Here is a 13,036-nt window from a genome sequence, read left to right as displayed (position 1 = left end):
AAGATACGAACCTCTAATAGAGTAGGGAAAAAGCTAAACAGCTTTACAGATACCAAGCTCTTTTTCCCTGAGGGTGTCACAAGGTAGCCAGCTACAAGCAAAGACACCTCCCTGGGGGAAGCGTTGGCGACATCGTATTTGTATAGTGGTAGGAGCTGTGTCCTGGTTATACAACCACCAGAAGATCATCAATAGCTAAAAAGCATTAATGTTAATGGTCATGTTAAATGTCTGCTGTCAGGTGCCCACAGCCTTGGTTTTGTTACCTGACTTTACTGTCAACCTCTACTTGGGGTAACAAAATTCCTGCTTCCCAGTAGGAATTCAGTGTTTCTTAAACGATGGGGTTCAAGAGATGTTAAGGAACAGGCTCAGAATTTGTGGGACGCAACCAAAGGAGAGCAATTTCTGGCTGATCTGCAAAGCTCAAACAGTTGTCCTCTCCTGTTTCCACCAGCCATTTCTGCTCCATGCCTTCCTGCCTTCTCACTCACTAAATACCTTTCCTGATGGCAAAGGCTGTGTAGGACTGAACCTGGAATCCCCACGTTCCCCTCGCAGGTGTGGGGAGAGCTATGCGAATGATGTGAATTGGCTGCAGCCTTCCTAACCACATTCATGTCGTGCCACTCAGCCTGGGCTGCCGTAGAGCGAATTAATGGAGTGTAAATCCCTGTTTGGAAGTGCACTGCCTCTCCTGCTTCTCCCTGTAACTCCTTCACTCCCTTTGCAAACCACAGGAGAATGAGAACTCCCTGGGGAACCCCGGCTGGACATCTTGCATCACGATAGAGAGAAGTGGAGTATCCTCGCAGCCAAAGCTGCCTGGCTGACAGTTTCAGAGCTCGCTGTGACACTTCCAAGAGAATCCGTAGTGCTGGGACTAAAGCCTGCTAGAAACAATCTTCTTTTAAAGTTACTGTATGGCTTGGCTACAAAGATAAGGCACCAGATGGCTTGGGAAGAATTTTTAGGAGACAGTTGTGCTGGTATGCCTGGAAGGATCTCGAGAGTTTACATTTACAATAGAGTACTTCTTTGGAGGCGAATGTTTGTCAGGATCGTCAGTTTTAATTACCCAAAATGCAGGCTGCTTCTAAATGCAGCCAGTCAAGAGGAGGATTTCTTCTTTATATGACTTTTTTTTTTTTTTTTTTTTTTTCGCTCCTGAAGAATATCTGCCTTTAACTTTATAGGTAGCAGACTGATTCACGGAGACTAACGTTGAGCAGTTTTCATGCTAAATGGTATCCTGCAACATTTTCTTTCACTGATGAATTATACATTGCAGAAAAAGGGACTGCATTTTATCTGTTTTCAACCAACTGAATAAGGTGCCAATTGTGTCAGCTTTAAGCACACACAAACATAGATCAGTCCCCAAATTCCCCAGGCCTTTAAACCAAGGTCCTTTTGGTCAGAGGAAGGATGACCTGGTAGGATCGCTCTCCGTGAGGATGCCAGGAGAAATGAGCACCATTCTGTTTGGGCCTTGCACGCCTGCAGATACAGCAGCACAACTGAGGAGTTAATTTCCTGTCCTACCATCCAGGAGCACTGGGATACACATGCCATATTTTTCAGGCCTCTCTGCTTTCTGTATACACTAGAATATAAATAACATTACTGGATGCCGGTGATGGGAATCAGGCTCGAGTTTTAAGCCAGCTGTTTCCACGTTTTCTCCCTGTGTTTTATCAGCTCAATTCTCAGATACGTCTAACGTTTCCATCCAGAATTTTTAAAGGGAGGAAGCATGACTTAGAAATCACTGTAACGTGAATGGCTCTGTTGACTTAACTGACGTTGTTTTGACATGCCAGGGCCTACCGAGGGACCAAGACCCCTTTGTGCTAACTGCAGTACAAACACAGGCCTGAAAACGAAGCCGGTATCGAAGTTCCCCTGCCTTATCACACTCGGTTAATGCATTACTCCATGCTAGCTAGCCAGCTGAGAGTGGCATTTGTTACAGGGGGAGGGCTAGCTTGGACATAGCGACACCATTGTTTCTCTGCACTGTTTTCATAGCAGGTTCCCTGCCCACGGCCCTTTGTAACTGAAAGCCCATATTCAGAACAGATAATTGTCCAAATCTGAGCCATTTCGCCTACCAACAAGGTGGGCTTTTGTGTTCATACAACTCCAAGGCAGGGAGATACTAGTCCCTGGCCGAGAGCCCTAGTCCCATCATAGCTTGTGAGCCAGGCTGGCATCTCTCAGCACCCACAGGTGAGGCAAACACCACAAGAGCCAAAAGGGCATCCTCGAGCAAGCAGCGGTACTGGGTTCATGAACACAAACTCATGCTTATCTTGTGTGGTTCTGCGAATCAACTAACTCCTCAGAACAGGGAGGACATAGTTTTGTAGCCCTAGCCAGGTACGTATAAAACCATCTGGTTAGAGCAGCATCATCTAATTGATCACATGAAATTTGTCTGAGCACTGCAGTGGATGGAAAACAGGGGCAGGAATCAGCAGTTTTCAAGACCTGACATGCTTCTACCAAGAACTTCAGGAAGGACCTGGATTCACCACCTCTCTGCTGCTTTGGCAGCTTCATGGGAGCACGGACCAAGAACTGTCCCCGTGTCCCTTCTCCCCTACAATCCACTGCACAACACAAGGAACAAAAGAGGAGCTTCTGCATTGCTTAAACACACAAAACCTGCTGTCTTGTTAGGAGCCATCTCATGCCAACTCCAGGGCATGCCAGTGGTGACCACATGACAGCAACAGCATAAGAAGGTGGTGAGCTTACAGCAGTGCCTCACCTGAGCACCAGTCCATCTTCCAGGGATGCGCCGCTGGGTGATCCATGCCAGAAGTGACATCTTTGTGTTCTTCTGCTGAGCTGCTCCAAGAAAAGAGGTATCTGAGTCCTGCCTGGGGAGATGCACACACCACTGTAACTCTCACCAGTTTGCAAATACAAAGTTCCTGTTGAAAAGCTCAGCCTACTGTCCGATGTTGATAACAAATGTGATAGCTTAGCACCAAGCACCCAGAGCAGACATGGCCAGGGAAGTCTCAGAGTAACAAAAAATCCCATAGTGTCAATGGCTATTGTGTACAGCCAGACTAGGATTGCTACTGGCTGTGAGCTTTTAGTGAAAAGGGCTGCGAGGATTTTGGTGAACAGAGCTACAATTACAGTTCTCAAGGACAGAAATCCCTTTCACTTTTCTGCCCCATCCCCTGAGTCTCTGTGGATACCCTGCCCTCTCCTTGCATCCTTCCTTCAGGCCATGTGTCATCTGCCCAGGTCACCAGTGAGTCAGGTTCCTGCACACAGAAACCAGCTCACCTTACTGATGGCTTTTTCTTCCTGCATTCACTGAAACCTACACAAGTAGATTGTTCTTACTTGGCAAAACCTTAGATATGTTGAAACCAATTTATTTGACCCAGCAAAGAGCTACCAGGAAAAAAGACATTAGGGTGTGATACAGTGACTGGGATCTCAGTTACCAATGTCAGTTACCAAATATGTTTTCTTCTGAAATGCTTTAGAAGCTTGCAGTTCCCTAACCAAGCCCTTCAGCAAAAGGTCACATTTTTTTTCTCAATCTTGGTTTAAAAAAAATGCACAAAAGCAAACAGCCTTACACTGCTGCTGAAGGTGTCTGGAGTACCCTGCAAGCATGGGTTCAACCTCATCCTGCCATCGTGCCACAGCAATGAGCCCCCTGGCCCTGGGGGATGTATGAATGGCACGGCACTTGGGAAAATTCACACAGAAGATTTTGCAAGCTCATTCGCTGGACGAAACTTTGCCCTAGAGACTCGAGCCTCCTACAACTGTGAGAAAGGAGGTCCTTTTTAGTTTATAGCTAAGGTCAGTGGAGGGCCAGAGCAAGGAAGTTTGTATTGCAGCAATTTGTACCTTATCTTGTTTATAGATGTAAACAGAAGGTTTACGCTTCCGTTACTGGACTCTCCTACACCAAAAATATTCAGTGCACAGAGGAGGGGAAGGATAGGCAATGTGCACACACATTTCTTGAGCATATTTTGAGAAGCACAGTTAAAGTATCTGGTGTTTCTGAAGCATGTGGGAAGTAGGATGCCCTTGCAGTGACTGAAAAAAAATTATTAAAATCACAACCAGCCCTGCCTCCCCCTTCTGAATAAAAAACCAAACACCAAAAACCCCCAAACCAACCACAACCGACCACAAAACCCCAGCAATCTCCTTGTGGACTGCAGGGGTCATTCCAGGATCTCCATAGGGTCTGGATGTAACTCAAGTCTCATATGGACTTGGGTCAACTTCCATTGAAGCCAGGAGTGCTTTCATGAGCTTTAGGTCACTCCCAGTTGCTTCTGAAGTCATTGCCCAGGCTTTTCTCATTTTAGTCACAGTACCAAAGTTTTGTACCGTTTGAAAAGCTCCAAAGCAAGGGACATATGGAGCCTACAAAAGCATAGTTATTGTGCTAGCTAGCTCCAGTCCCATGCCAAGCAAATTATTCATGCGTACTCTGTGGATAGAAGGCACAAGCTTTCATGTGGTTACATGGATAAAAAGGGAGGAGAATTTGGGCCACTGACTCAGCCTGTCAGCAATGTTTCCCCCCTAAATACAGCCATGGAGCTGCAAAGCAGATTTCTCACAGCACTGACGGTGGGGTAGTACTCTCTTTGGAAAATGTGACCCCTTACTTACATGCCACTTGGAAATCGGTATCATGTAAGGGTGCCAAATGCTTCCCAAAGTAAGGCCTTTTGATTATAACCTTTCATGAAAGTGACTGATTGAACAAAAGCAGCTTAGAGATAGCATTTCAAACAAGAATCAGACAGCTTGTCTGGAACATAAGCAGTAGCAAACTGCCCAGCCTGTTAGAAGAATGGCCGTGCTATACGATGCTGCACTCCTGCATCCAAAAGGAAACCTGACATTCAACAGGTGTTCCGCTTCTTGGGTAGTCTCATGGATGGAGAGGGAGTTTGAGGAGACACGTTACAAAAAGGTCCTTTAAACGTACCTACTTTTCTATTTCAGGCTCCATGACCATTTTTTTTTCCCCCCACTGTCAGTGGATTTTATTCAATTACCATTGCAGTGGGCACTGCAGAGTACGGGGTACATTCCTACTTCAGTTGTCTTTGTATCCACTTGGCAGGAATCCTGAACAGCCAGAAAAGCAGACAGTTACTATTTTCCACCATTTTTACATTCCCTGTAGAAATATTTCTTATTTGGCCTCACCACACTGACCAAAAAAACACAAAACAACAAAACTAACCCACAAGCAACAACAACAAAAAAAAACACCCTTATGGTCTTTTCATAAAGGAATTAAATTCACTCTATTATTCTAGTTAGTGGAAATAGAAAAGCCAATCAGGTGACTGTAGTGGTAAAATAAAGCCAAAAGTAGTTCATTTCAATCTTTGTTCTGTAATACTTACATAATTCAGACCTGGAGACAAAAGCACTAAGGTCATGGATTAACTGTGGCTTAAAGTTGAAAATAGCCTGAGGAAGTAAGGATGACAAAATAATTACTAGTGGGCAAATCATATGTTAATGGGTATGAGAATGATTTAGTGTATGACATTTAATCAATGTAAATGGAAATGTAGTCCTAAAGCAAATTTAACTTTTAAGTCCTCCATGGATATGTGTGTATATATATATATATATATACATATATATATATATAGCTAGTTTCTATAGCTGAAATAAATCTACAAAAAATTTAAATCAAAGTTTCCATATGTTGAAATAACTCATTTTGTCGTAATCATAACAGCTGTTGAAATAGAGATAGTGCTCATGAATAATGCTTTAAATATTTGCTTTGCTCCATGATGTAGAAGACTAAAGCCTGCACCATTCAACTGAGGCACCAAACAATAGAAAAACACACTATGCAGAAACCCATTCCAAAACACCTGTCAGGAACTGCACTTTTCTAGATAAAACATCATAGTTCAGAGGTAAATCATTTTGGCAATTCACTTTGATATAGCATTTGAGGTAAATCACATCAAAGCCTTCCTGTGAATACCCAAACAAATTAGTTAAAGTCTATAATAAAAGCTCTGGCAGGGTCCATATGCACCAGTGCTGGAGGTCACGAGACACCTAGTAATGCTGCATTAGGATCCCCTACTGCAAGCAGTACAGCTGGTACAGTAATAATTACTGTGCCAAACATAATTGTGGAGATTGCAAGAGTGCAAAATGCAGGAAAATTAGAAAAGGAATGCTGTGATGAGAATGCCATGCAGTTGTTCCCACTACACACGGGGAGAAAATTAGATTTCCGAATAGAGGCTGAATATTCATTTGCCAGATTAACAGCTCCTGCCTGCACTGAAATCAGCCCTGAGAGCCCATGGGATGTTCAGAGCTGGGAACAGCTGAACACACCCAAGAAGAGCAACCATTATTTTTCTAGTGCTTCTGCAGTTAAAGACATTACACCTGGACATGTTTTTGTTGGGTGGAAAAGCACACATCAGTAAAAATGTTCGTGAACTACGACTGTAACTGAACAGACCACCTCCAGCTGCCTCTTGCTCAGGACAATTCCTCAAAGGCAAGGGCCTACTCTTCGTGTTTGGGACCTACTCTTAGAAATTCATCTTGCCCTGAATTCTTAGCTCAGAGCAGAGAGTTTACAGAGAGCTTTTGGTTCTTTGTAGCAGCGTCAGCAATAGAAGAAATAAAACCACTGTTTTGGGATAATGCACCTTCTTTTATACAAATGTTTCATCTTGAACTCTTAAGTAGGCAATAAAATGATAATCAGTCATATAAGTCTTTTTTGTTTAGGTTCACAGCGTACCAGCTTACCACATACATTCCCCACATTCAGAACACCTAGAAACCTCTATTTATCAGTGACCCATACCAAAGTACGTGTGCCATTTGCTTCAGAGATCATCTATTCTGAAGAAGGCTGCTAGCCAGACCCTGTGAATAAGGTGCAATTGATTATTAAAAAATAATTGAAAAAAAAGTAAATTCAGAAGTGAATTTTTGCACACTGTTATACAAAACCATGCTTTCTTCATTCAGATATAGGGCAGGACCTTATGGAAATACCCACTGAGACCTTCCCTGCTGCCTGCCTTTGGATGCCAACACTGGGAAGCGGACGAGACATTGCGCAGCGTGCTTGTACACACAGCACAATGTCTCAGGCTTTTCCAGGGTGTTTTACCTGTCCTTCAATTGCCCCTTACAGAAGCAAAAAGACTGTTAAATATCCGCAGTACAACATAAAGACTGCTTAGCAGGCTGCTTCTGATTCCGTGTGTCCTAGGAGCCACATAATCCCATTGAGTGTTTTAGCTGTTCCATAAACAAATCAGTAGCTCTGTACTCTTCCTTCTCCAGTGACAGCAGATATTAATGCCTTGAGCATGCTGCACTCAGCCAAAGCAAGCATTGAAAGTGTTAACTCAAAGGCAGGATAATGTCCTATTTGGTTAAAGCAAAAAGTAAATAAATACAGGATTTACTGCAATTTAAGGCTTAAAATGAGATCAGATGCCTGTCATCTCCAAACACCTCTCAATCAGCAAAAAATAATCCTTCACAAAATAGATTGTTATTTTTGCTGCAAGTTTTTTTCATGGAGAAAATGGAGCCATATATTATTCCTCTGTAGGCTGCAAGTAGGCGAAGCATAAACTCAGCTGAAAACTTATCCAGGGCTTCTGGCAAGTGCAGGCCAGAAGTGTGTGATTTGTGCTGCTTACCAGATCTCTGCAGTTCATGAATCCCAGATGATGTGCGGGGGGAATCTCTTTAAATGGACGTAGGAAGCTAAAACTGTCAGCAGCTAATGAAGAGGGCAGGGAAACGAAAATGGAGCAAAAGGGAGAGTGGGTCCGGCGCTCTGCCCCAGCCACGCACAACGGAGAGCTTGCTCACGTTGATGGGAATTACTGCCTTTGAGCCACCTGACTACAGGGTTAATTTTCTTCCCCTCTTCATTTCAGATGAGAGGAGTCAACCTGACCTTTACTGTCAGATCTAAGAGAAGCCTTGAAAACGAGAACAGTGAAGCAGTCCAAATGCAAACACTGGCTACAGTAGACCTATTTATAAATAGTTTAGAAGAACACCATGAACTGCAGAAGGAGGGGAATTTTCTCCACCTCCCCCCCCCCAAGTTTGCTGCCTCGGTGAACATAGCGGCATGCTTGAATTTGCTTTCTTACATACCAGGAGGCCTGCAGCAGAAAATGAAGTTAAAGCCACAGGCACAGCCCCTGATTCAGCTGTGTGGCACCAGCTCCAGCTTCACTGTGGCGCACGAAGCTGCACAGCAAGCCCCTTGTCCCAAGTGCCCCCTCCAGCACAGCCCTCCAGCCGGTGCTGGCCATCCTCCCTGATGGGAACGGCCAGACAGGGCTGCCCAGGGGAAAGTCCTGACCCAGGTCAGCCAGCAGGGAGGAGATCTGCCTCGAAGGAGAGCCTCCCAGGCTGCCTCCAGCCTTCCCTTCCAGCTCTCTCCAACCTAAAATGTTTCTCTTTATAGGGATCGTGAAGAACAAACAAGTAAGCCCCTCAATTTAGCTGTGTGCCCTAGCAAAATGAAAAATCTGAAAAGTGGAAAAATAGCCCAAAATAGCCAGCGCAATCCCTTACAGATTCTCGTACCAGTTCAGATTTATCATAGCTTGAAACACAGCTCTTGCTCGCGCTTCTGACTGGCACACTTTTGCAGGGCTGCTACTTTTACTTGAACCTTGGCCCTACTCGGGCTGTCTGACCAGATGGCTAACCCTTGCTTTAAAGGATGTCATAAGTAAAAGCAAATGCTGACCTTGCGAAGCTTTCTTCTTTGTACTTTTTTTTTTTTTTTAACCGCAAAATTACTTGGAAAAGTAATCCAATAGATTAAATTTCCCTTTCTGAGAAGTGTCACCCAACGGTAAGTCTGTACTGACGTCACCAGACAGATGACACAGTTACTTCGATGTGGCTACTTGGTCAGGGGAGACCGTTCAGATACTTTAAAAAGCATTGCATGATGAGAGATAAAAAAAATAACAAACTTCCAGACCTTGTTATTCTTTCCTTTTGCAGCTCTGGCATTTTTTATATTATTACATTATCACGGAGGTACAAGGGAGGTTTGTGGTGCCTGACAAAGCTAGAGCAGATCACACAGAGCTGGCTGGTTGTACTTTGTATTATTGCAGAACAATACCTAGCTACCTGCAATTATTAATCTTTTCCTCTCCCACCTGCAGGCATCCCAGGCTCTCTCTTACCCTCATCTGAATCACTTCACATGGGGATATAGGAGGACTGGTAACAGAAATCAGTTAAAGGTGAGAGGCAGAGAAGAAAAAAAGCACCTCACTGACACATCACTGTAAACAAAGGTTAATCCACCTGCCCCTCTTTTGCAGGTCACTTTTAAAGTAGAGGGATTTTACCAACCAGCCATTTCCATTTACCTTTATCTTCTTTTTCCCATCTCGTTTCTTCTTAAACCTCTTTAACAAAGTTCACAGATGATTTCAGGAGCCAGAGACATGTCTTCATGTTGGTATTTCATAGCCATCAGTAGAATTGTTTTCCATTAACTCATTTGGTTGCTTCTGAACTCAGAAAGTTCACAGCTGTAGAAAGGAATAAAAATTATATAGTTAATATTATTATTTTTTAAAACAGTAGTAGTTGCAGACAGACTTTTCTCTCCAGCTGGCTGCCTGAAACAGCCCGTTCCATTTCACAGGAGATCTTCAAGCTCAGCTGAAAGGGTCATTGAACAAGTTGTTGGCTACCTCAGAGGCAGACTTGCTCTTCTAAGGTTGCTGTGTCTAAGTTACATTTATTTCTCACAGGTCCACTGTTGAATTCAAGTAAAATAAGACAAAATGTGTAAAGAGGAGAACCAGGCTCACCGTGCTGAACAGATGTGGCAGCCCTCATTTTGGACAACCTGCTGGTGAGGAGGCAGAGTCCCCAGAAGTTCACACATGGCTCTGCAAATCAGCTCTAACAGGGACCCAGTAACCCAGGGGTGACAAGGGAGGGAGCCCCAAAACTGCTGTGCCTGCACCGAGGTCCCAGACATTCCTGGCAAAGCACCCCTTGAATTGGTGGTCTTTGGATTAGGCTGATTTGAGAAACAGCTGGAAAGGTGAGTGTCTTTAATTAAGTGGACAATAATTTATGAACTGCATTGGATGCCTCAATGTAAAAAATAAACTGTTTATTAATAATGGTTTTAAGGCTCAGTTCCTGTTTTTAGCAAAATAAATTCAAGTAAGCAATCCCAGCTGAACTTCTGGAGGGAGGGAGTTTACAACAAAAATTAAACAAGTTAAAAAAACAAAACAAAACAAGAACTACACAGCAGTTACTTGTGTTCGTTTGCCACCTATAAGCTTTTAGGAGGAACCTCATGCAACTCAGCTTATACACTTTCGTGAACAACTACCAACAAGCAGCCCAAAAAGCTCTCTTTTCTTATTTTCTTGACATTGTAGATATATTTTACACACACACACACACACACACTTATTACTGATGCAAGGCTTCTTGGTACTGTTCTCCAACAAAGAATTTGGCAGCTGAAATGTACCCGGCTTGTTCTGCCTAACTCTCCCAAACACACCACACCAGACAGAAAGACCAGCAATTACATTCCATTTTGTTGCTGAAGAAGGATCAGTTCCCTGTGATATTTCAAATTCCTTCCTTAACCAGGGGTAGATGATTTAGTGCCAGGCATTCAGGGGGATTTAGGTTTGCAAAGAAGCAGATAGAAAATGTATAGGAATTTCTTTAATGCCAGGTGCCAAGGGAAGCTGGACATCTGGGGAGAATTTTGAGATTTGCTCTGTGTGCTTCTTTCTCTCCTAATTCACCTCAACAGATTTAGTTCTCTCTGCCCCAGCTCTTCCTTTTCAGAAAAATGGCAAAAGCAGTCATTTCCTCCCTTATCAGGAAAGATCAGGAGAGCAAGGTGCTCCGACAAATAAGTCAGCCGAAAAAAGGAGACAGAGGAAGGAAAAGTTCAACATATTGCTTCTCCCCTTTACCATCATGAATGATTTATAAAATACTTGCTGGCAGAAACGTATGAAGAGAACATCAAAAATTCCCCTCACATTAGGCTATGCTACCTAGAGCCTGTATGGCATCATAGCTTCCTGTACATTGCCTTTCTTTTTACATTTAACAACAAATGTTGGTGCAGACTTGGAGCAGAGCTTCAGAACCAACAGTGGTATTCAGCTCTAACCCCTTTTCTCAGCAATGATATATCAAGCAGTTGGTTATGAGGGTCTATGAAACCACCGAGCTGAAAAACAGCTCCTATGTGTTCCCTGCCACACAACATGCCTGGCATCTAGCACAAACACATTGTTTTTTAATCAGTCTTCATTACAGGACCATTACAGTCCAAACATCCATGTTCTGGGATCATGGAAACATTACATTATATCATGATTCTGACTCGTTTGCATTTTGGACTTACAGAAGTCCCTGCCCCAAACCAGTGGTCTCTGGTCACCATCCCATCTGATGCCAGAAACCTTTCTCTGCCCTCAAGCTTCTTTTCCTTCTGTCTTTTAAAATTGTTAGTAAAGAAAATACTGGAAATGCATCTTCCAGGGCAGTTGCACAATATTTAATAGAAATACCATCTTTGTATAGACAAAAAAAAAAAAAAAAAAAAAAAAAAAGGAAAGAAGAAAAGAGCAAAAAGCTGGCATGCGTTTCTGAAGGTGAAGTTAGGAAAGTATTTAACCACAAGCCAATTCACAAGAAACAGAGGCTGCTAAGCCTTGTTTCCTTTGGCTCCCTGGCTCAGGGTTGGGCTAACCTCTGGACAGTAAAAATCAAATCCAAGCATCTCCTACAGAGGAAATATTCTCTCCTATGAGTATTCAGTGTGGTTTGAGATTTCCTTGAGATTACAGGCCCTTTTTTCCCCCCCCTCTTGTGGCAGGGGGATGTGTGAATTTCATCTCTCCTTTCCTCCACTGCTTATCTTAATATTGCTGACATATCTAACTGTCAAATTTGTACGAAACTTGGCAATGTGTTCAGATGTAGAATGTGACCAACCGTCTGATGGCAGAAATCTTCTCTTTAGGAAACCTTAAAGAATAAAAGCCCTCTTTAACTATATAATAAGTAGTTTGACATGTCTACTTTAGCTGTGTTGGCTCTACTGGTGATTCACGGGAAGTTACTGAAACAAGTTCACAAAAAATGATGCACAACATGGGAACTGGTTGCCAGTACTAGGGGGAATAGGTAGAATATTAAATGACAGTCACCTATCAGGCTAGTAAGCACAGAGCTTGGCATTCTTGTAGGAAATACCATCAATCTCTGATACAAGACAAGGGACCACAGAAGACCTTTCCTTGTAGCTATAGCACATGCAAAGCAGCAAAGACATTCTCTGCACCTGAATAACGTGTTTCTGAGTAACATTTCCAAGTGAACAACCATCAAGAAGTCCAGACATTGTCCACTTTCTCCCCAGGATACATCCTGCGGGGGTTTCCTACAGGTCATTATTATGTTATCTGCTGAGCCATAAGACAATAAGCCAAGCCAGAGAAATGCTGCCTAGTGAAATGTGACGTGAGTGGAAGATGCATCAATTTGCTACTTAAATAAATAATTGTTTAAATATTTAAACAAAACTTTTGGTTTAAGAGGAAAAGCTCTGTGAGAGAGAGATGAAAGCTGACATTTTCTGGACCGACAACAGATATAACTACTGATCCAAAAAAACTTGAATGCGGGAATCACTGCCAGGTTCCTGTTTGGGTGGATAATGAATGGCTAAAGTAGTTAAGTGAAAAGAGATGTTACGCGATGCTAATTTCAAAGCTCCCAAAGAACATAATTTGACTTCTTTGATCAAGTGAAGAAAGAAGAAATCCCCACCTTGGCTCTCCCCACAGCAGAGTGGTTGTCTTGGCAAAACTGAGGAGAGATGGCTAGGCTTGCTCCAACTGGTGCCTGCCCTCTCCTCCAGGCTCTCCATCTGACCTTGCATGGGAAAGCCTCAAGGCAGGAGAGC

General features: G+C 43.3%; 1 long non-coding RNA gene across 1 annotated transcript; it reads right to left on the bottom strand.

Moving 5' to 3' along the window:
• Positions 1 to 2,773: 2,773 nt before the first annotated feature.
• LOC106015680 (uncharacterized) lies at positions 2,774 to 9,592 on the bottom strand. The gene is made up of 4 exons (XR_005269023.2): positions 9,438 to 9,592; positions 5,421 to 5,487; positions 5,064 to 5,136; positions 2,774 to 2,888 (listed from the first exon to the last, which is right to left on the bottom strand). It is a non-coding gene; the product is annotated as an uncharacterized lncRNA (long non-coding RNA).
• Positions 9,593 to 13,036: the final 3,444 nt, after the last annotated feature.

The sequence above is a fragment of the Anas platyrhynchos genome, chromosome 13 (genome assembly GCF_047663525.1).
Source record: "Anas platyrhynchos isolate ZD024472 breed Pekin duck chromosome 13, IASCAAS_PekinDuck_T2T, whole genome shotgun sequence".
Taxonomy (NCBI): domain Eukaryota; kingdom Metazoa; phylum Chordata; class Aves; order Anseriformes; family Anatidae; genus Anas; species Anas platyrhynchos.
The sequence above is the reverse complement of the archived record's forward strand: the minus strand, read 5'-3'. Positions and strand labels throughout refer to the sequence as shown.